At 43.8% G+C, this 24792-nt stretch overlaps 1 protein-coding gene across 1 annotated transcript in view; it reads left to right on the top strand.

Annotated features, from left to right (window-relative positions):
* Positions 1-1348: 1348 nt before the first annotated feature.
* LOC142489242 (very long chain fatty acid elongase 7-like) overlaps positions 1349-24792 on the top strand; it is an 85967-nt gene continuing 62523 nt past the window's right edge. Inside the window, exon 1 of the mRNA XM_075589680.1 lies at positions 1349-1502. The gene's annotated coding sequence lies outside the window, so the exon portion shown is untranslated. The remainder of the gene's footprint in view (positions 1503-24792) is intronic.

The raw sequence follows: 24792 nt of genomic DNA, 5'->3' as shown, positions 1-24792 counted from the left end.
AACATGTCTGTGAGTGGTTTGACATGCTTTGCTAGTCCCATGCTGTGCTTAAAAGCTGTGTGAACGGCGATGCATCAGCTTAAATGGGCTCCATGTGTATGGATATTCCAGGCATAAGGTGACACAGTGTGTGCTCATTTGCATGTCATTTCCCAGAATCCCTTGCTGCAGTGGTATCACTGTATGCTAAGTGATAATGGTTGAAAGGCAGGGTTGTAGACCTGTCTAAGACATGTGCATGTGCACACTAGTGATTATATATATATATATATATATATATATATATATATATATATATATATATATATATATATATATATATATTTATATTATATATATATATATATCACACAGTCTGTTTTTTTTTTTTTAAACATATGTGGGCCTGCTCCCTTGCCACTCTAAAAGGGCAAACATTTGTTAACAATTTGGCCATATCGGTTGAACTTTTGGCCCCACAAGTTTGATCTCATTTTTCATGGATTTTTCGAAACTTCTAAAAAGTTCAATGGAAACCGCAACTCTCCTCTTTCCAACTCACCTTTCACTGCCATACTAAACTGCTTAACATTTTTCTTTCTTCAGATATGTATTAATCCCAACTGGCTCCAAGCAGCATGAACTGAATATGTTGTGGAATTTACTATTACATTGTATAAAGGTAAGCTTTGGGATTTACATTTAAAATGATCTTAAATCATGAAGCATTTTTTTTAGAAATGGTACATGACTTGTTTTATTTTAGTGCCAACGATCAAAGTGGCTTATGAAACATTGAGGCACAGCACATTGGGCTGTATTTTAGAAATATGTAAGCGATATCCATGTTATAAACTAAACAAAAAAAAGGAGTGGAGAGAGGCTTTCTAAAGTAGATCCCTATTTCTTCAAAAAGTTTGCAAATACAAAAGTAGCTCCCCCCCCAAACAGGTCAGGTTTTCAGGATCTCTGCTTCAGCACAATGTGACTTAATTAGAGGCTCAGTCCAAGACCTGTGCTGAAGCAGGGACTGATTGAACCACCTGTGCTGAAGCAGGAATATCCTGAAATTCTGACATGGGTTGGCGGTGTTGATGACTGGAGGTGAGCACCCCTGCTCTATAAGTAATACCATCACACTTCACACTACCTCAGTGCAAGCCACAACGTGGTTGTTCGCCTTGGTGATCTGCATCAGATATTACAATGGAGGACTTGTCTGCGGAAGTGTAAAACCGCCCAGGCGTGAGACTACCTGTATATGCAGTAATTGGGCTATTCTATCAAGGTCATGCATTGCTACTCAATAGGGATGAGGATTGAGGCTGTAGCCACTCCCCACTCGCATGGATAACGTGGGAACGCCCGGAGAGAGGGGATGTGGCTGTGAATGAATCAGTCCACCCACCTTATGTGCAATCATCTGAAGCAGCACGGAGCCGCTTTATATATTTTTTTATTTTTAACCTTGTCCTGTGCTGCGGTGATATCTGCTCTGTGAAGAGGAATAGGTGCAGCTCCTGGTAAGTACATGCTGTATTTTTTTGTTACACCATTTATTCTCCCCCCCCAGCACAGTAATCATGCTACTACTGACAGCGTGTCCATGTGCTCTTTATTTCAGCTGAACATTTCTTGTGTGTGTGTTTCTTCTCACTAGTCTCTCAGCCTGTGTTCACTGGGTGTGTCTGTATTTTACATTCCAACTTCTGCCAAGGGGCTTGGTGTTCACCTTCTGAGTCTTGACTTGTGTCTGATCCATGTGCTAGTCTAGTAATCTCAAATCCGTAACCGTATATTCTTCCCTTGCGATTTCAGATGTTTTTTTTTTTTTTACTGTGGGTTTAGTCTAATTTAAGGGGTTTCTTCCTTCTGGGGGAAACAAGTGTACAGTATGTGTATGGGTTGTGCACTAGATGATTAATGTAGATTTTGTTCAGGTTGTGATAACTTCAGTAGGGTTGGCAGGAAAAGATTCTTGTGAATGAAATAATTTGAGACTACAGGAATATTGTTCACATTGATGTGCAAAAGTTTCTGCTCTCCAACAGGGATCATCATGCTCCTAAACTTTACACATTTGAATGTATTAGCAAACATGTATTTACAGTACAGCTGGCTTGTTTAACCGTTTTCCGGAGTGCCACATTCTTCTGGAATGAATGATATACACCACCCTCATGACTTGTGGTGTTTGCATGCATTGTGCTGCAGGGAAATTAATTTTGGTTGAGATTTAAGCGTTTAATCCAGATTTTACTACACCATGCGCTTAACATTTTGATCAAAGGGATACTTGTATAACCACATTCTAGCTCAAAAATGTGCATTCTTATTCTGCCCAAAATAAGTGTTTTAAGAATGATATAATTTATGGACTAGTGGTGTTTTAAACGAATTGGGATCTGTTTATGTCCATGGGCTTTTTCAGGTTTGTATTGTAATTTGTCTACGTATTTGTTACGTTTTAAAATTTAAGGTGAGGGGGAGTTATTGAAATATATATCCTAATTTTTTTTTTTTTTTAACGTATCAATCAATAGCCTCTTTGTTCAAGAGCTGTTAACGTTGAAATACAAATGCATGCTTTATCAGCCATTCTGGTGCACTGTTTCTAACTCCCTTCGTAATGAAACTTCTGTCACTACTTGCAAAGCCTGAGCAGTTTGTCCAACTGCAATTGTTATTTGTGATCTATCAGCCTTTGAGGAAGATGTTTGCTTCACTACCCCACAGCCTCAAAATAACCAGTTTAGCAGCTTGAAGGTTTGTGACACTGACAGATTGTGTAAATGGAAATTAATCATAATAACTTGGTTACCTACAAACTTCTCAAAAGCTCCTCCCTTTTGAATCTTTTGACGTGTAATCCACACTCTATTGATGTCATCAGGGCAGTCCTGGTTATATGTATGATATTTATCGGGTTTGGTAAATATTAACTTGAAAGTTAATGGAAAAGATTGTTTGCACAATAGGTGCGGTGAGGTGTTAAGCACCATCAGAAATCAGGCATTCTAGTGTGTCTCTGTGTGTATTATCTATCTCTATATATCAATCTCTCAGAAGCACATGCCCCATAGTGTATGATCAATGTATTAAATGGATTTAATTGGAGTATCCATAAAAATGTACACTCACAAACAAACTTGGTATAAGCGCAGTATGAATAGACCTGACAGGTGGGACTAGCTGCTGGGCTGTGATGCAGGAACAGATCAAACGCCTCACTCACCCCTGCAACCACAGGTAGGAACCACCTCTGTCAAGTCTTGGATAAATCATTTTATCTTCACCATTCATTTGATTGGTCATCACTTGAAGTCAGGATTTTAGTGATAGTATAACAGGTTGTGAATGTTCACGTTCTAGCCCTGTGATATTTTTATTATATTAATCCGTTATTAAATATGAGTATATTTAGAGGAAGTGCTTCTAGTCATTATATTTATTTTCTGTATCTAGCAGTTGTACATTGGTAGTTGATTAGAAGCAGTTGGGCCTACACTATTAACCCCATCCTTGGCACCGTCCCATTGCTTAACTTCATTTTCTTGACCAGACATTTTACATTGTGTAGTTTCATTGTGAAACTTTAATCACATTCACCTAAAAATCTGATTTTAGTGCTGATTAACTTTTTCATACTGTAGTTATACATAGTTCTAGATGGTAAGTTCCTTGTGATGGGCATCTCCTCCTTCCCATTGTCTGTGTATATTGACATACAGTATCTGTACTCCTTTAAAAAAACAAAAAACCATAATAATAATAATAATAAAAAAATCATACAATGTTGTTGTGCTCCTTCCCACAATGCACAGTGGAATAAGTCCACACCATTCATATAAAAGTTGATACTAATTGGAGGGAAAAGGTAATTTCATTTAAACCTGATTAATGTGTAGTATGTGAAGGTGTTATTTAGTATATGAAGGTGTTGTTTTGGTATATGAAGGTGTTGTTTTGGATTTTCCTTCCTCACTCCTAATTTACACTTGCTGCTAAAATTGTGCCTTTTTTCCAATCTTATTTATTTAAACACAATTCTTCGTTTCTGGAGTAGGACGTCTATTGCAACCAGACAAAAGCTCATCAACCTTTTTTGCCATCTGAAAGGGCAGCAATGGGGTTCATATCCATTGTTCTCCACATCTGTGTATTGCTAGCCAATCCAGCACAGGAGGAGTTAATACCTTGTAAAAACCTGTTTGCCACGTGCATGTAAACAAGACTTATGAAGGCTAAAGATTGCTTTTCTTCCCTGCGACTGTATTGCTCTTACTTGGGATATTGGCCTTGTTATTAAACAAATGTATAGCTAATATAAAAGCATGCTAGCTAAACTCTTGATGTGCGTGCAGTTATGCCGTTACAGTGGGGCTGAAGTTGCAAGACACGGGCAGCCTGAAGTTTCAGTCAGAATATGTAATGCTGGTTTTATAGGCAAGCAGCCGCAAACTGTCACTGCTTTTCTTGCCATTGCTTCCTTTCTTGCTGCCTTGGTTAAGAGAGGTGGATAATATGGAAATACCAGTTGGAGAGGTTGGGCTCTGGGCTCGGCTGATGGGAGGAAACTTCTCCCTCTTCCTGTAGTTTTTGTTTAATCCCCGCAGCAGGTGTATTGTCGCCTTACCCAGACACACAGTGAGACCTTAACCTAGAGCCCTGGCAGACTGCGCTGTTATGTTTTTTTTTGTATCAATCTTTTTTATTTGCATTGACATTTACAGGAATGAGTACATACTTTTCAATAACATAAAACTGTTTAAGTTCGACTGTATTGAGTGCATGCTAGCCAACATTGTTTTTTAATAGTTGGGGATAAGGGAGGGGGAGGGGTGGGGGGGGGGGGGCTGGAAGGGGGGCTGGGAGTGGGGGGGGGAGGGGTAGACAGACAGAGGGGGGAGGGCTTATGTTTTAAAAGGATTATTGCAGGACTTCTCTGTGAGCTGTGTTAGGCTCTGACCGATGGTATACAACTCACTCGGGGTTCCCTGAATCCTCAGGCAGTGGAGGAGTTACAGTTTCTCTTCTACTTTGCAACGTGTACTGGAGGCACTGGCCAATTTACACACCCTTTTTAAAAAAAAAATTTAATCGTTGATTTAGAATGTAAGATTTATTTAATGGCTTTGCGTGAATGCTAAATGTTACATATACATTTTCCCATAAAAATAATTTTATGTTATGGTGGGTGAAAAAGGCAACAAAAAACCCCACCACCATTGCATTTGCTTATATGGTCTTTCAGGCAAAGGTGGCACGTCTGCTCATTTGCATGTCGTTTCCCAGAATCCCTTGCTGCAGTGGAAGCACTGTATGCTACGTGATAATGGTTGAAAGGCAGGGTTGCAGACCTGTCTAAGGCCTCGCTCCCTGCTGGCGTGCTGAGGCGCAGGGAAAGCGGGTGCTTTCCCTGGCCTTGCGGTTGCTTACCGCACACGCTGTCAGCGGGCCGTCGGGGGGGGGGGGGGGCGCGGGGGTGGGCGCGTCACTGGCCGGGGGCGGGCCAGTGATGTCACGGAACTGGTTCGCCCTCATTGGGCGAACCGCTCATGTGACCGGCCTGTGGCGCCGGCAAGCGGGGGAATTTTAAATTCCCCTAAGACCTGCGCTTCCGCAAGCGTGCGGAAGCGCAGGTGAGCCCCTACTAAAGCCGCTCTAATTGCGGCTGTAGGGGCTCAGTGCTGAGCGGGAGCGCGCGTCAGCACGCTTCTGCCAGCAAGCGCTAAACATGGCCAAGGCCTAAGACATGTGAATGTGCTCACAATAAATTTATTTAGCAGCTTTGTTAGTGTAGAATAAATGATTTCTTCAGTATTGGGTGATACACTGGGGGGGGGGGGCGGTGGCTAACAATTTGTCATAGGACAAGCTTTTGAGAGTTCTCCTCTTTTCCTCAGGTCGGCAATACTGATTAACAAATGGAATCTATGGCTAAAACAGTGTTTGGGAGAGGAGGGTAAAAAAACAGATGTACTATAGATAAGGTGCGAAAGTGAAGACATGGAAGGGTGTAAAACGGTGACAAGTAACAGCATGGCGGGGGGGTGAAGGTGTGGACAAGAGAGAAAGACGGGATAATTACAAACTATTCTGATTGTGTGTGAGAAACATATACACCACATTCCAGTCACAACCATGGAAAACTCAATGTTAAAGGATCTTACTGCTGCACATCCAGGAATGTGGTGTATATGGTTCAATGCAACAAATGTGACCAAGGATGCTACATTGGGGAAACCAGCCAAAAACTTTAAGGCAGAATGAATATGCACAGACACTCTATACCAGGGGGGCGCAAACTTTTTTCCCTGCGCCTCCCTGCCGGCTGTCCCCTCACTCCCGCGCCCCCCTCCCAACCCCAACTTACCCGCGCTCCGGCGTAATGACGTCACGTTGCCATAGCAACGTGACGTCACATGACCTAGCAGCGTCATTTTGACGCCGCGTTGCCATGGCAACACAGGGAGGAAGCCGCCAGAGCCACGGTAAGTTAGGTTTACAGAGGCCCTGCAGCTCCCCCGGCACTTAATTTAAGTGCCTTCGGGAAGCGCGCGGGGCCTCTGTAAACCCCGCGCCCCCCGTCGGCAGTGTCGCGCCCCCCCTGGGGGTCGCGCCCCACAGTTTGCGCACCGCTGCTCTATACTACACTACGAAGAAGGAAGATACTGCTCACCTGTCGGACATCATTTCTCACAACCGGATCATTCCATAAATGATTTAAAAATAAAAATCCTCAATGAAATGTTTTAAACACACCCAAGAAGGGAAAACATTTAAACTTTGACACCAAAACAAAAGGACTTCATGCAGATAGTGTGTGAGAAACCCCATATCAGAATTGGTTCATTATCCTGTCTGCCTCTCCATCTCTCTTTATCCACACCTTCCCCCTCCATGCTGTTCCTTGTCACAGTTTTACACCCTTCCATGTCTTCAAAAACTTTCTCGCCCTACCTAATCTACAGTACATCTGTGTCCCCCCCCCCCCGCTCTCCCACACTGTTTTAGCCATAGATTCCTTTTGTCAATCAGTATTGTTGACATGAGGCAGAGAGGAAAACTCTCGAAAGCTTGTCCTATGACATAAATCGTTCCAAATAAAAAAGGAAATCGCCTAATACTAACGAACATATATAGCTATTTCGCACGCACACGTTGCATCAGCAATTTTAAATTCCAAAATTAAAGGTGAAGCCCTGTTCTGCTTCCCTTTTGTCGTTTGGATTGTACTCTGATATCCAAGTGGTTAATGTTGGGCACCAGAGGTTTGTGTGTGTGTGTACAGTGATGTGTTCCCTGGACTTAATTTGCAAGAGAGCTGTAATCTGTGGGGCTGTTTCAGACATGCATGGGGAGGGGAAGCCCATGCATTTGCCTTTCCAGGGACTATGCCTGGACTATTTTTAATGCAATTACCTTAGGCTCATTGTAGGGAACCAGGGAGAGACCGACCACCTGCTGAGAGGACTTCCATTTAAAAGCTGAAGCATTGTCCTCCCCTGTCTGAAATAGAGCTGACAGGGGCCTGTGTGAGAGCCCCTGTATGGAGTGCCGCAAATGGTCTTCGGCACGGATGCTGCAGTATTTGTGGGCAGCGTCTGCTGGAGACTTGAGAGCTGGATCGTGGGGGAGGGTCATCAGTCACCCCCCCATTGATGATCCCAGCGTGGCTGCAGGACCTCAGTGACATTCAGGAGTGAGCTGTGGCGACCCCCAGATGTACGATTTTGGGGTATCCACCCCCTCAGCTGGTGATCCCCACCACACAGGGCTAGGTAGCTAGGAGGGTCCTAGTCACATCTCCCTTTTGTGTTCCTGAAGAGAACCAGGATGTTTTGGGGTAACGGTCCCCACCAAACCAGCCAAGAAGCCAGGTGGCTACCAATTGGCTCTTTGCTCGGTAGCTAGCAGGCTATTAGCCCTTTTCCCTGATTTGTTCCCTGGACTAATGGGAAGTAGCCAGAGGACTGTTACCACCTCTTGGACTGTTTCACAAGCACTAAAAGAGCCCATAATAGTGGTGTTACACGCATGGCTGCTATTCCTCGAAACTGTGTTATTTCACAGATCTAATCATGAGTACAATTGTATCTAAAAACTGTTTCTGTTTACAGCCATTGTGCTGTACATTTTTTCACAGAATCGTAAAAAGTATCTTGCTGCTTACAAATAGTTCTATTTTCCAGGAGCTGGAATAATGATGCTAGACCCAGGGTGGGCAATGGCCAGGGTGTGGCGAATTGGCAGTGAAACTGTGACGAATGGTAGCCTAGCCCCTCTGCCCCCTTCTCCCCCCCCCCCCCTTTCCTGCTTCTTACTGCACCGGCAGCCACAGGGACAGGAGAAAGAGCAGCAGCACGTAGAGGAAGCCCTCTCCCCTCCCCCTACTTCTTACTGCATCGGCAGCCACAGGGACAAGAGAAGTAGCACGGAGAGGAAGCTCTCACACTCTCCTCCTCTCCCCCTCCCTTTTTCCCCCCTGCTTCTTACCGCACAGGCAGCCACAGGGACAGGAGAAGCTGCAGCAGCACAGAGAGAAAGCTCTCCAGCCTCACTCCGGTGCTTGCTCCTCAGCTGTGCAGGGAGGGAGAAGCCAGCCGGCCCCAGCCACTATCAGGGGGTTGAGAGTGACTTTGGCTGTACTGATCAGCTCCACCATGAGCCATAGACCCGGGGAGCAGCCCCCAGCACAGCCTCTTTAAACCCCCACAGCCTGCATAAGCACCCACCACCAGGCTTAGGATACCCCTCCCCCATGCCCAGGTACCCCCATCAGAACCTGATGTCCTCTCCTGCTGCCCAGATCCCCACTCATGCTGCTTTCATGCTCCCAGACCACCCCCTCTCAGACTGCCCTGACCCTCCCCTCTCACGCTGGCCTGACCCTCCCCTCTCACGCTGGCCTGACCCTCCCGTCTTGCGCTGCCCTGAACCTCCCCTCTCGCGCAGCCCTGACCCTCTCCTCTTGTGCTGTCCTCATCATCCCCACTCACGCTGCCCTCCGCATCCCCTCCCATGCTGCCAAGACCACCCCCACTTCCCCACAGCTGCACCAAGCCTGTCCACACGGCACCCACCCTGCCCCCACTGCTGCTGTGGAGTTACCGCCTCCCGCCGCCACAGATCCCCTGCCCTACGCCCCGCGCGTTATGCACCCTCCTATGTGCCCTACACATAGGACGGGGGGCTGCTTGATGATGAGGGGGACTGCTGAAAGGGACTGGGGGAGATCATGATGATGGGGGTTAAATGAGATGGGGGTGAGGTGATGATGAGGAGGAGGGTAGTGGTGGTGGTGTGAGAGGACAATGAAGAGGGGGGTGAGAGGATGAGGGGGGTTGTGATGGGAGAATTTATAAACTTGTTCAATCAGTGTGTGTTGTTTAAAATTTTTCGCATGCGCAACATAATGCCTCAATTTTTACATGCTGTGGCTATTTTCACTTCTAATTCGCCACACCTGTGGCTACATTGAAAAATAGGTTGCCCACCCCTGTGCTAGACTACTGGTTTTATGGATTTCTTTTGTAATCTAGATTGTGGTACAGTATATAAGCAGAGCCCTGATTCTGTTAGGAATAGCCTTACATTTTGTCTTCGCAATGGTATAATTAAACCGCTACAGTATCTGCAGGCAATTCAATATATGCTTAATATTCCTGGCCTGTACAAGAGAAAAGTTTAACTCCTGAACGTCTGTTTAGTTTTATGGGCCTATATAATTTCAAATGTATTCAATTGATGTACATTGTTACTATATTATAATTCTACAGTGTTTTTTGTTTTTGTCAGTGTTCTGCCTACTTGCACTTTCCAACTTTCTCAAACTTGTAATTTATAAGAGGGCTGAATATACAAAGCCTTCATTCAGGCCCTTTGTGTCAGGGTGCCCAGGGTATATATCCATTTTTCCTCAGTTCATTGTAGAACGATATCCAAGTCAACTGTTCTAATACCCCAAGACTTGATTAATGCATTGAAATTGTAGGCATGTTGTGTGTCCCCTGTGGACTTGATTCACGTGTCTTGATATGGGAGTAGTAAGGGAACAAATAGCGCACAGCTAGGGAGCCAGGTGGAGATAAAAATAAAATTCCATTTATTTCAGTGCATAGCTGATGACATATTCACCCCGTTGGGGACAGAAAAACACACCTCCTACGCATTTCGGACTGGTTGGTCCTTTATCAAGGAGTCTGGTAGGTGGAGCAATCAGTTACCTTATATACCCGTAACTTCATTAAACTAATTAGACAAACGCCCCACAGGCCTTGGTGCCTTTGTGGTGGCGCCCCGCGTGACGTCACGCGCATGCACAATGGGGATTTTTACACGATCGTGCACAGATTTGTCTAATTAGTTTAATGAAGTTACGGGTATATAAGGTAACTGATTTCTCCATCTACCAGACTCCTTGATAAAGGACCTACCGGTCCGAAACACATAGGAGGTGTGTTTTTCTGCTCCCAACGGGGTGAAGATGTCATCAGCAATGCACTGAAATAAATGGAATTTTATTTTTATCTCCACCTGGCTCCCTGGCTGTGCGCTATTTGTTCTCTTCTTACTGCTTCTGGATTTCCCTTCATGGCTGGCACGCAACTGATTATTCCTGGAGATGATGCGAGTGGGTTAGAGACTTTAAGACTGCAATAGTTGAGTACTTTCATGTGTTTATTCAAGTGACTCAATGGTCTATATATTATACTCGCTCCCACTGGTTTCTTCATGAATTGTTATATACTGTAATAACAGTCTTTATCTGGATGAAGTTATACTGGGGTTGAGCACCCTATTTCTCCTTGCTTTGATATGGGAGTATCTAGTTTCTGATGGTTCCCATGTGTTTGCCCACATACTTCATTACACATTTACACGTGGCCATATGGATCACCCTCATTGACTTGCAATTGATGAATTTCTTTGTCATAGGATCTTGTTATTCCAATTTTGGATTTTGTTTTCAGTGGTATATATACTGCCAAGCTTTGCAGCTGCCAATCATTTTGCATTTCAGGCAGGGACCCACTATTTCAGTAGTGAAAGTGACCTGTTTTAATCCAACACCTTTAAGGATTTGTAAGTAATTTTTCAAAGTTATTTTGTAAACATGATTAACTGAGACTTGTTACTGTATGTAAATCAAGAGTTTGCACAGACCGTTAAAAATAATAAAAAAATATTTGGATACCAACCAGCTTTATTTACCGTACTAAACATGGCACTGTCCTTAGTTCACTTTCATCGTAGGTGGGGGCTGTTCCTTTTTAACGTGCTTTGTGTCTATAAATACATTTCTTTCCACCATTCAGTTTCTCATTAAGTTCCAACTCTGAGGTGCTGTAGTTTGGAGACCAAATCATTTAACTGTTAGCTCAAGTTGCAACCTTTCTGAATCACGGCTATCAAAACCCGTTAAAGCAACACAACTCATTTAATTTTTTACATTTCAAAATAATCAGAGGACCAAAAAAAATCATCATATTTACACCCAATTCAAGCTAAAAGTGAATGTTTTCATACGTTCTGGATTCTGTAAACATCGCTTAATAACAGGATACAAGCATCATTCTTCTATTGCATTTGTTTGGTTACCTGTCTGTGTTGGGAGTTCTGTTGATGCCTTAGGCACTGTTTCTGAAGCTGATCACCTCCCACATTGTCAACTTTTAATATATTGCTAGTTGATTAGGTGGAATGATCATGTACCTATTAACCTGCAGAACAGTTTATCTATAGGAATTGTCCTTCGTACTCGGGGTTACATAAATGTTCTGCAGTTGTTAACCTGCAAGGACTGAAATCTGTAATATTTGGGGGTCCCATGCATTTTTTTTTTTATATATATACACTCGAAGCAGGGGTTCTCTGGACCTGAATTCCCTTCTGTTCTGGGGACCCCCTACTCCAGAGATGCTTGCCTCGAAAGGAGGTACTGGTATCTCTCTGCAGTTTAAAGCTACCTCTCCCTGCAGGCAAATAGGAAGCCGCACCAGGTGTCATCACTGCTTCCTATTGGCCCGCAGGGCGTGGCAGATTTGAAAATCCCCCATAATGTGAACCCTTTAGTGGCCACGGGCACCCCCCATGGAGGTAAGTACTTCCGGGAGCAGGGAGTCCAGCTCCGGTGACTCCCTGCTTCAATTCTGTGTATAAAAAAAAAACTCTGCATGGATTGCCTCTTTAAATGAGTGCTGCAAATCACAGAGATTGCAGAAAATCCATTCCCTTCATTATCCGTTTTCTATTGACAATACTTAAGGAACATATCTCACAATAAATATATTCAATGTTAAGCTCTTTGTTGGAGTAACTGAAGAAAAAAAAGAAAATCCTTTTTGAGCACTGATTTTATAGCCTTACATTTTGTCTTCGCAAAGGTATAATTAAACCGCTACAGTATCTGCAGGCAATTCAATATATGCTTAATATTCCTGGCCTGTACAAGAGAAAAGTTTAACTCCTGAACGTCTGTTTAGTTTGTTTTATTAAAAGAAGAATATTAAATGTTCTTATTTCTAATAGGGCTACTATGCTGCATTATTGAAGTTGGTGATGGGTGTGAAAGTAAACTATCCTTTACTAGTACCAGCAAATTATTCCTTTAACAATTATTATTCTTAAATATACTGTTCGTACTGCAAGACTAATGTACCATAAAATAGGTTCAGCATGAATTCGGAGATTTTTCATGAGAAGATTGATACACTAATAACCAACAGAGAATTTGGACTCTTGGTTGACTGGGGATAATTGTAGATGAAATGATAGCAACTGGGATTCCATCTAAGATGAGTACAGTATGTACTGTATGTATGTGTTTATTTACAAGGTTAACATATATTTTAATATAACCAGAGGGGGGGAGGGATGGGAATAAGGTAAACCACAAAATAGAAAATGTTCTTCAAGTTCTGTACACTTCAGTATCGTTTAGAAAAATGTCGAAGAAACGAAAGGGCAAATTAGCAGAAAAAGATACAAATGCACGTCCATCATTAATCAACGCAACCTGTGAATATCTTAATTTGGGTGAACTGTCAGCGTGTATTTATTTATTTTTATCTGAACCCAGTGAGAGATATATATATATATATATATGTATATGTGTGTGTAGATGTATAGATGTAGATGGATAGATGTATAGATGTAGATGTATAGATGTATAGATGTAGATGTGTAGATATATAGATGCTTCCAATTACCTTCTATTGAGCATCAAGTGGCCATAAATATGTGATGCCAATATTTGGGAATTTGAGAAACCCGTTTAGTTTAAGAGCACAATATATGGGTCTCTTGGAATATCAACTATGATTTTAAGCCTTTAATTACAACAACAATCTGGGAGCAGGTGGTAGAGAGAGAGCGAGATTTGGGGACAAGATCATTCTATATGAGACATTAATTCTCAAAAAGCGACATTCTCTCCAACAACCGTTTGAAGGCATTTGTACACATTTTATAAATTCTCGCAGGAATCGTATGCCAACGGAAAATTACTTAACCATTTCCTTTTTATATTCATACATAATAAGAGTTTAGATGTGTTGGCAGAGAGAGCTTCTCATTCCTCAGTAGATACTACAGAGCCCAGTTCCTTTTCCCATTTTTATATGAACGTTTAACAAATGAATTGGATTCCTGGAGCAAATTATGTAAATTGAAGAATCTACCCTTTTCATATGGGAATATTTAAGATGCAAGTGTTAGTATTGTGTGCCATGAGGACTTTTAAATATAAGTATAGCAGGTTTGTCATCTGTGCCTGTACTTCCCTGCTCTGTCTGTAAGTCCTGATAGCTGCAGACATGACCGAATTAACCTGTGGGCAATTGACCCCACTTGTGCTTCTCCTGGGAGTAACTTGAGGTGGGTGGTGACTCATGGCAAGAGAGAGAGATCCTATCGTGATAGGTTTGATGTCATCTGCCCGCCCCTTCTAGAAAGCTCTTGGCAGAATGCAACAAAACATACTGTGTCTTTGGAGCCCTGTTTTCCAGCTAGCAGGATCTGCTCCAGGGCTGTAAGTTCCTCCCCATTGCGAGGGCAGGCATGAGTAACATCATTGACCCGCACCCCAGAATACCAGGGAGTGTGTACCACTCAAACTGTGATCTGCTGCTGTACTGTGTCACTGTGTGATGAGCTGCAGTGGTTGTAATAAAGTATACCCTTTGACATATACCTGCCTGGATGTCTTTGGTGTGTTGTGTGTGTGTGTGTGTGTGTTCCATAGGGAGTCCCCAATTCTATTCAGGAACCATGGGACTAGAGGCGCTGATACCACTGTGCAACGAATACAGAGATCCTGTTAAGCCTGTCCCGTCATTTCTCATACCATCATGCAGAAGACTCGGCCCTCCTGTGAACCTAACAGGTATAGCACCACACCTCTAGTAAGTGTAGCTCCCCAGTAAATGCCCCGATTTTGAGATGGGTGGGGGGGGGGGGGGGGGCGGTTAGCAGGGTTACATAAGAATATCACAAAGTGTATTAACTGGAGGAACTGATAAGTAGAGATTGGGATTATTATTATTATTTTTTTTTTTTTTTTGCTGACTTGGATCCGCCACAGAACGGCCAGTTCCTTTGGACCGTGAATCTCTAAGTGCAATTCACAATTTCGGAATTTTTTCTCCCAAGACCAAGAAAAATCAGTTCCTGGACTCATTTTTGACAATCTGTTTCTGGATTGTTAGAGAGGGATAGACACCTTTTCTTTCTAATTTTGTGTGTAAAATATATCTATATCTCCCCTCAAACGTCCCTCCAAATAAATTAGGGTGACACGTCTGTGCTGAAGATGGAGCACACCTTGGGTAGCTGACAGGGAGATTTGCTAATGGCTATGCAAAGTATATTTAAACGGGTCGCTTCACACTCTTCCTAAAAGGTTTTCCATACAAACTATATAGAGTTGATCATAAGCCCAAGATACCAACCTCATTACTGGAATAGTGTCAACAGGACTAGAACCCCCAACAACTACTTTTCTAGGCAGTGTGAGCTAAACCAGCTGATTGCTAGCACCACTGTCACAACTGTACTTCACCTTTTTTAGTTGTCAGAAAACATGTTTTATAATCTATTAAAATAAGAAGAGAGACAAGGCAATCCTTTTAAATACTCCAAATGGGTAAAATACACACTTTTTTTTAGAGATTTATAATGACCTTGACAAAGTAACATTTAATACATATATGTAAAAGATTCTATTTATTTTGTATCACTGCAGGATAACAAAATGTATTTATTTATCAAATGTTTTACCAGGAAGTAATCCATTGAGTTACCTCTCGTTTTTCAAGTATGTCCTATGCACAGAGTTATAACAATACATGGTTCCATTAATGAACTGGGGTCTACAGTCAATTCACAGACATTTCATGGATAGTTAGAGTTGGAAAATTGGGTGCAGGGGATAAAAGGATTGGAGAGTTTCAGATTGAAATAGAGAAGCTTTAACATCAGCAAATGGCTGACCACCTTTGGCTGCACCTTTTGGGGTGACGCAGATGTAGACTGAAGGGGTTCAGAATGAATGCAGCTGTTATTTGAGAGTTCTTTTGTCCTCCAAGGGCATTAGCATTCCAGAGGGTGGGGCTGGCAAAACACAGCAAACGGAGATTAACTCTTAGCATGCTGGTTATGTGCAGAGGGGAGCAGATCTTGGGGAAACCCATCAGGCGTCCGCCTTTGGTGCGACGCAGATGTAGACAAAATAATGGTTGTGGTGTGTATTTATTCAGCAGGGGTCCACCTAGAGGAAGGTCTGTGTAAGACCGAAACGTTGGCTGAATAAATACTCCACTATGCTCTAATAGCTTTTACTGTCTGTATTTATCCAAAGAAAATCACCTAGTCAGCCATCTCTTACCAGATATGGTGCCATGAGTCTTTCAGAACACCCTAGTCCATTTAACATGATGTCTTTATGTAGATACAGGCAGTCCTCGGTTATCCGACACAATGCATTACTCAAAATGGAGTTGGATAGCGAAACGTTGTAAAGGAAACACGTTTTCCCATAGGAACACTTTAAATGAAAGGTTCCGTTCCTGAAGGCATTTTTTTTTTTTTTTATAACTTGTATTTTATTATTATAAATGCATGATATACATAAAAAAAAGACATCAGGTGCATATTTAGCATATCATATACAATAACAAGAGCATAATAAACTCACGTAGTTTTTCGAGCCCTACTTAACCACGTGAGTGGGAATCGTCATGTGTAAGGTACTGGGGTAAATAATAATATATAAACAACAAAAAAAAAAAAAAAAAAAAAACCAAGGGGTGGGGGGTGGGGGGGAGGAGGTAAAGGAGGGGGTGGGGGGGAAGGAGAGGGGGAAGGTGTATCCAAGGACAAGAATAAGAATATATCTGGGGAACACCAGGACAGCGTGAGGACTATGTATCAACTAGTGAGGCTTTTCTGTAGAATAAGTGATTGGGCGTAAGGAGTATGAGGTTCTAGGTGTGGGGTTGGTTCTCATGCCCCCAAAGGAGAACGCATTTATTACTATTATAGCCAAATTGTGTTACGCTCTACCCCAGGGATGTCTGTTTGGGCAAGCCAGGGGGCCCAAACTTTTAGATAATTGTCACCAGTGTCATTAACTAAGCTCGTTAACTTTTCCATCTGGCAGATAAACCAAATACGATTCCGAATCTTTGGGATAATTGGAATATCGGGGCGTTTCCATAGTGCTGCGATCTCGCACCGCGTAGCTAGAGCAAAATGTGCAATTAGTTTATTGTGTGATTTTGATAGGTTCTTTAGGGGTCTGTTCATGAGAAACAGCCACGGGTCTGGGGGAATAGTGAGATCGAAAACTCTCTGGATCCAATTTCTGATCTTTTCCCATAGCGGGTATATCAGCGGGCAAGACCACAGCATATGTAACAGGTCAGCTGTTCCTCCACATTGTTTAGGGCACAATGGGGAGGACCCTGGTATAAACTTAGATAATTTGAGTGGGGTGAGGTACCATCTCATAAGAACTTTATATGCGTTCTCCTTCAGTGTGGTGCATATAGAACTTTTTGCGGCTCCTATGAATATAGCATTCCACTCTTCGTCGTCCAAGGTCTCCCCTAGGTCCCTTTCCCATTGGGTACGGAATGTAGGTGATTGGTGCTTTGAGATTGCAGGCTCGATTACCTCTCTGTATATCGTAGATATGAGTCCCTTAGTGTCGGTTTCTGCCCGACAGAGCTTTTCAAAGTTCGCCAATGGGGGGTATGGGGCAAATTTATTATAAAATGATCTGAGCTGGAGGTATTTATGGAATTCAGTGTGGGGGATGTCTTTTTCTAGTCTGATATGGTCAAAAGATTTAATTTTTAGATCATGGCCCTCCAGATCTTTGAGTCTAGTATAGCCTTTTTGTTTCCAAATTGAGTGATTATGACCAATAAGACCCGGTGCAAAGCTAGGATTATTCCAAATGGGTGACATCAGGGAATTTGCTGAAGTAAGTGAGTTTTTTACTCTTGATGCTTCCCAAACAGATAAGGAGTTAGCTATTGAGGTGAGCGGTAAAATAGTGTTTTTCCTTGATGTTTTAGGTAGCCAAATCAAATTGTTAAGCTCTAAAGGGGAGCAAGCTGCATGTTCGAGCTCAACCCATCTTTTTAATTTGGGGTCGGAATGCCATTGTATGACCTGGCTTAATTGAGCCGCTTTAAAATATGACAACAGGCAGGGTACCGCTAGGCCACCCGCTAAAATAGGTCTCTTCATAGATAACTTATTTACTCTCGGTTTTTTACCTCCCCAGATAAAATTAGATATTCCAGACTGAAGTGAGAGTATGTCCTTCAGTTTGAGTGGCACAGGTAGTGTCTGGAAGAGGTATAGGATACGGGGAAGTAGATTCATCTTAACGCTGTGAATCCTTCCGATCCAAGAAATCTTCTTGGAAGACCATCTGATTAGGTCTTGTTTTAGAGTCCAGATCAGTTTGGGATAATTTGCTTTATAGATGCTTTTTGCATCTTTGGTGATATAGGTCCCCAAATATTTTATCGAGTTCTTTTGCCAGTTAAAATTGAAATTTAGTTTCAGTAATTTCTCTGTATGTCTAGGGAGGTTGATATTCAGAGCTTCAGATTTGGATTGGTTAATCTTGAAACCTGAGACCTTGGAGAATTTATCTAGTAGGTCAAACAGGTTAGGTAATGACGTAAGGGGTTTGGAGATAATTAATAGGATATCATCAGCATAGAGGGCCGCTTTATGTGATTGGGAGTAAACGTTTAACCCTGAGATATCCGGGCTATCTCGAATTCGTGCCGCGAGGGGTTCAATACATAGGGCGAACAGGAGGGGAGATAAAGGGCATCCCTGTCTTGTGCCACTCTGGATTTGAAATGGGACCGAGGGGAAGCCCTGATGTATGACCCTGGCGGTTGGGCCTGAGTATAGTGACATAATCGCTCTACTCACCCGATTTCCGAAGCCAAATGCCGCGAGCGTCTCTTTTAAGTATGGCCAGTCTATCCTATCAAAAGCTTTTTCTGCATCCAGACTTAATAGCATGCTTTGTGTGTTATTTTTGTTAGCCAATTCCAACAGATCAATAAATCGTCGGGTGTTATCCGCTGCCTGCCTCCCCTTAACAAAACCGACCTGATCTGGGTGTATTAGTCTGGGTAGGATGTGACTTAATCTGTTGGCCAATAATTTCGCATATATTTTGATATCGGTATTAATTAGAGATATTGGCCTATAGCTTTTACAATTTAGCGGATCCTTGCCAGGTTTATGTATAAGTGATATAGACGCCCGCAGCATGTCCCCAGGAATAGGGGCTCCTGCTAAGATAGCATTAAACATTTGGAGCAGCCTTGGAGCAAGTGATTCGGAAAATTTCTTATAATAAAGCCCCGAAAAGCCATCAGGGCCTGGTGCCTTTGATGGCTTAAGCTCCTTGATGGCCTGCGACACTTCTTCCAATGTGAAGTCAGCGCCCATAGCTTCTCTGTCTAGCTCTGTCAATCTCTCCAGTTTTGAGCTGGCTAAGAAATCTCTTAGTGCGCTGCTCGTGTTGTTATTGTGTGCCACCTTCTTACCGTCGTATAGGGAGCCATAAAATGAACCGAATTCTTCCACTATTTTTTTAGGATTGGCCGTAAGTACACCCGATTGTAAGCGTATAGCTTGGATATTAAACTTAGATTGCCTATCTTTCAGTGCGCGCGCCAGCATCGTATCCGGCCTGTTAGCTTTTTCATAAAACTTCCTCTTAGACCAACATAGGGAGTTATCTGCCCGGGAAGTCAATAACATATTCAATTCAATTTTTGTATCTTTAAGTTCCTGTGTCGTAAGTGGATCGGGATTGGTCTTATGACTCGATGAAAGGGAATTCAATTTGGATTGGAGCGTCCGAATTTTGGAATCCCTCACTCGTTTTCTTTTAGCAGTGAGATTAATTATTATGCCTCTTAGCGTTGCTTTATGAGCCTCCCATAAAGTCATATGGGACTCCACAGAGCCTGTGTTTATCTCAAAGAATTGAGTTATTTCTTGACCTATCGTTTCGCAGGTTTCGGGTATTTTAAGAATGGATTCATTAAGTTTCCAGTTTGCGCCTGGTCTATTGGTCTGAATATTGTTGCACCTGAGCTCAATTGGTGCATGGTCAGACCATGAAATATCATGGATCTTTGTATGATTGACCTTAGGGACCAGGTGGCACGAAACGAAGAGATAATCGATTCTGCTATATGAGGTGTGTGGGTGGGAATAGAAAGTGTAGTCCCTTGTCGTAGGGTGGAGCTCCCTCCATATGTCTACTAATTGATTATCTTTCAGGGCATTGTGCAGGGAATTTTGAGCTTTTTTATTATCGGAGTCATTTCCCCCTGATCTGTCTATTGAGGATTGCATTGTGATGTTAAAATCTCCTGCTATTATAGTGTATCCCTTAGCTGCTGAGTTTAGCAGGCGGAAGAATCTGTCAAAAAAGGACGCATCCTGTGTACAGGGCGCGTAGAGGGAGGCCAACGTAATAGGCTGCTCATGTATGGTCCCTGTTAAAATGATATAACGACCATCTACATCTTTTTTGATTGTCTGGAGAATAAATGGGATTGAGTTGTTAAATACGATGGCTACCCCACGTTTTTTGACCGATGCTGATGCTGTATAAAATTGGGAGAAGCCCCTATCTAGGAACTTGGGGGAGCTATTATTACTAAAGTGTGTTTCTTGTAGAAATAGCACATCCGCTTGTTTTCTTTTGTAATCTGTAAAGGCAATCTTTCTTTTGATTGGGCTATTAAAGCCCTTCACATTGTGAGAGATTAATGTTAACGCCATGTATTACGAAGCAGGGAATGATATATATAGTGATCTGCATACTTACTTGTGAAATTATATCTGAGGTTTCTGGCGGATGTGTCCCAAACTATCGTGTCGGTTAGACGCTCTGGGTGGAATCCATGCTCCCTGGAGAGGGAGGGGAAAGGGAGAGGGCAGGGAAAGGTAGACAAGACAGGGGAAGCGACAAGAGGGCTAAAACGGGAAAAAGAAAATAATAATAAAATTGTAAAAAGGGATAAACAAAAAACAAGGGCGTATCTCGGGAGCCCCCGAGAGTAGCTCCTGTGCCCAAAGGGTGGGTCTTCTGACTCCATTTTAAAGATGGGCCAGTCTCCTGTGTTGAAGATATCCCACCCTGGGTCTTGGAATCGGTCCCTCATATTTGGGGACCGATGAAGGGGACACATGCTCGAAGGGGAGTATCTCCCCCGGCACTTTTCAAAAAGGAAAAAGCAAAGCATATTTTGTGAACTGCAACATAAAATGATAGTGACATCATCTCAGTGCCACTAACAGTGACCTTAATGACCATGAACCTTGAATCCCGATTGTAATCTAGATAGTGCTATTACTGGTAATGGGGTTAGCGGGGTTAACCTTGGTAAAATAACAGTAACCTTAGGCCGTTGAGCCCTTATGTTTGTAATCTTATCTAATGTGAACATCTTCTAAACAGCTTTAATTAAGCTAACTTATGAAATTTTAAACATGTATATATATATGTCTGCACACCATCTTCCCGAACATATAAGGCAGATATGACACGAGAAACATTAGCATATGGATACAATACGTGCGGTAATTTCAATCCGTAGAGACAAATAATATGTAAATTGTATTGTATGTATCCTCCATATAACCCGCTTCTTCATATAGAGATAAATATATTTATATCGAACGAGTCCGCATGTGCTGAAAAGTCTCCATCACTGATGTAGTCCTTATGACGTGACATAATAGACCTTCTCGTAGCACACCGTGTACAGCCAAACCGAAACAGCAGATATTTATCATAGCGGAATCTTATATAGCGTATATAGTAATATGCAGTGTTCGACAAACCCACACACCTGCTCGCCCCGGGCGAGTGGACCCAACCCCCGGGCGAGCAAGCAGCACACGCCCGGCACCAGGTGGCGAGCAGACCCTCTCGTGTGGCGAGTAGATTTCCCGGTGACCTGTCAACCACTGGTAATATGTAATAACACACATATATACAAACATATGTACACCCACACAAACATACACATATATATATATACACATGTACTCAACATAACAATAATATACCTCTAACCCATATAACATATCTTCTCCATATATACTACTATTTTTTAATAAAATGTTAATCATCTCTGTTATATGAGATCATATGGGTTTAACTTCTTTCTTGTGCGATTCCCAGATCCTGTGTGATTCCCAGATCCTGTGTGATTCCCAGATCCTGTGTCACCCTATGTGGGGCACTATTTGACATGGAGATGATCTTTATTTATTTATTTATGTTTGTTGGGTGTTGTGTATTGTGTGGGGGGCAGGGACATGCTTGGTGGTAACTAGACCCATATATATCCTCCGGGTACCCCAGATGAGCGGGCCGAGACCCGTGAGGGGGAAGAGGGGCTCGACTTCCAAGTCTCCTTCTCCCCCTCTTATTCCACCTGGGGCTGCGGAGGAACCGCTTATTGTAGAAAAGTCCCGGCTGCACTGACATCACTAGGAGCTTGTGGATGCACCACGCGGAGGGCAACGATCTGGGCGGTGACGCTGGGATGTGTGTGTAATGCTGGGCTGTGCAGGTGGTGCTGAGCTGGGCTGCATAGGTGATGCTGGGCTGTGTTGTGCAGGTGATGTTGGGATGTGCTGTGCAGGTGATGCTGAGATGTGTGTGTAATGCTGGGCTGTGCAGGTGGTGCTGGTTTGTGTAGGTGGTGCTGGGCTGTGTAGGTGGTGCTGGGCTGTGTAAGTGGTGCTGGGCTGTGCAGTGCAAGTGGTGCTGGGCTGTGCAGTGCAAGTGGTGCTGGGCTGTGCAGTGCAAGTGGTGCTGGGCTGTGCAGGTGGTGCTGGGCTGTGCAGGTGGTGCTGGGCAGGTCTGTGCAGGTGGTGCTGTACACGTGATGCTGAGCAGTGCGCGTGATGCTGAGCTGGGCAGGTGATGCTGGGCGGCGACGCTGGGTTATGTGACCCCCCCCCCCCGGTCCCCCCAGTTAAGCGGGCCGAGACCTGACAGCAGGGAGAGGGGCTCGATCTCCCAGTCTCCCTCCTACTTCATGCGGGGCCGCGGGGAGACCGCCTCCTACAGAGAAGTCCCGGTCGCTCTGACGTCATTAGTCCGCGACCGAGATCTCACGAGAAGGCGGGGAGTGCAGCTTATGTGGTGTTAGGCTGTGGGGCACGGGCATGCGGACGCTGGGGCACGGGCGCGCAGATGCTGGGGCACGGGCGCGCAGATGCTGGGGCGAGCAGGCCAAGAATTGAGAGCAGGGAGAGAGGCTCGAACGCCGAGACTCCCTCTCCCCCTCCTACCCCACCAGCAATGGAGGGGCCGTCTCGCGTCCCATAGTCCCGGTCTCCCCGACGTCATCAGTCTGCGGCTGAGATCTCGCGTGAGGATGGAACCTCCGGATGACGTCAGTGATTCCTTCGCGCCAAAACCTCTGCTGCTCCCGCCTCACACAGAGGAGGACAGGACCAAGATGGCTGCTGCTCCAAAACTGCAAACGGATCTGCTCCAGGTTATAGCTGACATCTGGCAGAGGAGGTAAGTCTGGTTGATATCTGGTACTGGTGGGACAGTGGGCTTGAACAGGGATTCATTCCTTGTGGTCTGAGAGGTTATAAACTTGTGTTGTTGTGCTGATTAAGATCAGTTGGAGCCTGAAGCCTCCCGCACCACATGCTGCTTAGTACGGGGGGTCCCTGATTTGTTCCAGGAGGGAGTGAGGGGGTTGGCGATGACGGATGGTGGCTGTGCTGGGTTGAGTATGGCTCCAGTGACCCCGAGTTTGGTGAGGAAGCCCTCTCCGTCTTCTGGGTTTTTTAAAGTGTGAGCAACACCATTTTTAATTGAAAGGAGGGCACAGGGAAAAAGCCATCTGTATCTGATGTTATGTTCTCGGAGAACTTTTGTAATTGGAGTCAGAGCTTTTCTTTTATTCAAGGTGGCAGGGGCTAAGTCCTGGTATATCTGGAGCTTGACCCCCTCGAACTCAAGGGTCTTAGCTTCACGGGAGATCCTGCACACCTCTTCTTTGGTGCGAAAATGGTGGAATCGCGCCACAATATCTCTGGGGGGGTCGCCGCTCTGGGGTTTCCCGCGCAAAGCTCTATGGCACCTGTCTAGCCGTATCTCAGAGTCTGGTTTATCCGGAAAAAGGTGCTCCAGCCACCTATTTGTAAAATCTTCAGGGTCATTTATATTTTCAGGGACCCCCCGTAGCCTGATGTTGCACCGCCGGTCGCGGTTTTCGGCGTCCTCTGCCTTATCTTCTAAAAATCTAACTCTGTCATTTAAAGCAGTGACCTGGTCGTGTGTTTCAGCTATGGCGGTGGTTGTCTCGTCCATTTTAGTTTCAATGGAGTCAGTACGCTCTCCGAGAGCATCTAGGTCTTTTCTAAGCGCCCAAAGTTCTGTCATGAAGAACTTCTTCATATCTGCGCAGAATGCTTTTAGGTCTTTGCGCCGGACTATATCTTCATCTCCCTCCTCCTCCACAAGAGGATCCACAGCAGGGGCCTTGTCTGATGTCTGCCCAGGGATCTCTTTATTTTCGGGTGGGGGCGCTCCGTTTTTCTTGAAAAAAGTGGTAACCGGTTGGCCTTTGGATCGAGCTGTTTTGTTAATCGGCATCTCTCGATGTTTATAAAAGATGTGCTGTGTAGTAATCAGGTAGAATCACGCTTTTGCCGCTTGTAATTGCTTTAATAGTGCCGGTGGGAGAGGAGCTCTGAAATCAAGTCTCCATTCCCTCCAACAGCCAGCAGGTGTCTCCCCTGAAGGCATTTTTAATGCTAAATACACAAAATATTTTACGCAGACAATAAGATATGCAGCACACACATAAATTATATAGTGCATATACTGTAATATATAATATAATATATATTGTATAGTATAATATATGTATACTGTATACACATAAACAACTTTGCAAAGCGTTGGATAAGCCGTTTTGGCGTTGAAAAAATTAACATAGGTATGCATTGCGTAGCGTTAGATAAGCCATTCATTATAAAACGAAGCATTGTAAAACGAGGACTGCCTGTATAAGAGACTACCTCAGTTATGATCAGTTTTGGTTACCGTGGCATATCATCAGTCAATAGCAATGGTCGTCTCTTGCTGGCCCACCCTAGACATTCCAACACAGCTGTATTCTAACTAGAAGTCTAAACAAACCTTTTACTGAAAGCTGCAGACCAACCAATATCCTACATGTGTTTTTTTTTTTTTTTAGATCAATTCTG

The sequence above is a fragment of the Ascaphus truei genome, chromosome 1 (assembly GCF_040206685.1).
Source record: "Ascaphus truei isolate aAscTru1 chromosome 1, aAscTru1.hap1, whole genome shotgun sequence".
In the NCBI taxonomy this organism is placed as follows: Eukaryota; Metazoa; Chordata; class Amphibia; order Anura; family Ascaphidae; genus Ascaphus; species Ascaphus truei.
Note: the sequence above shows the minus strand (reverse complement) of the source record. Positions and strands in the feature narration are given on the sequence as shown.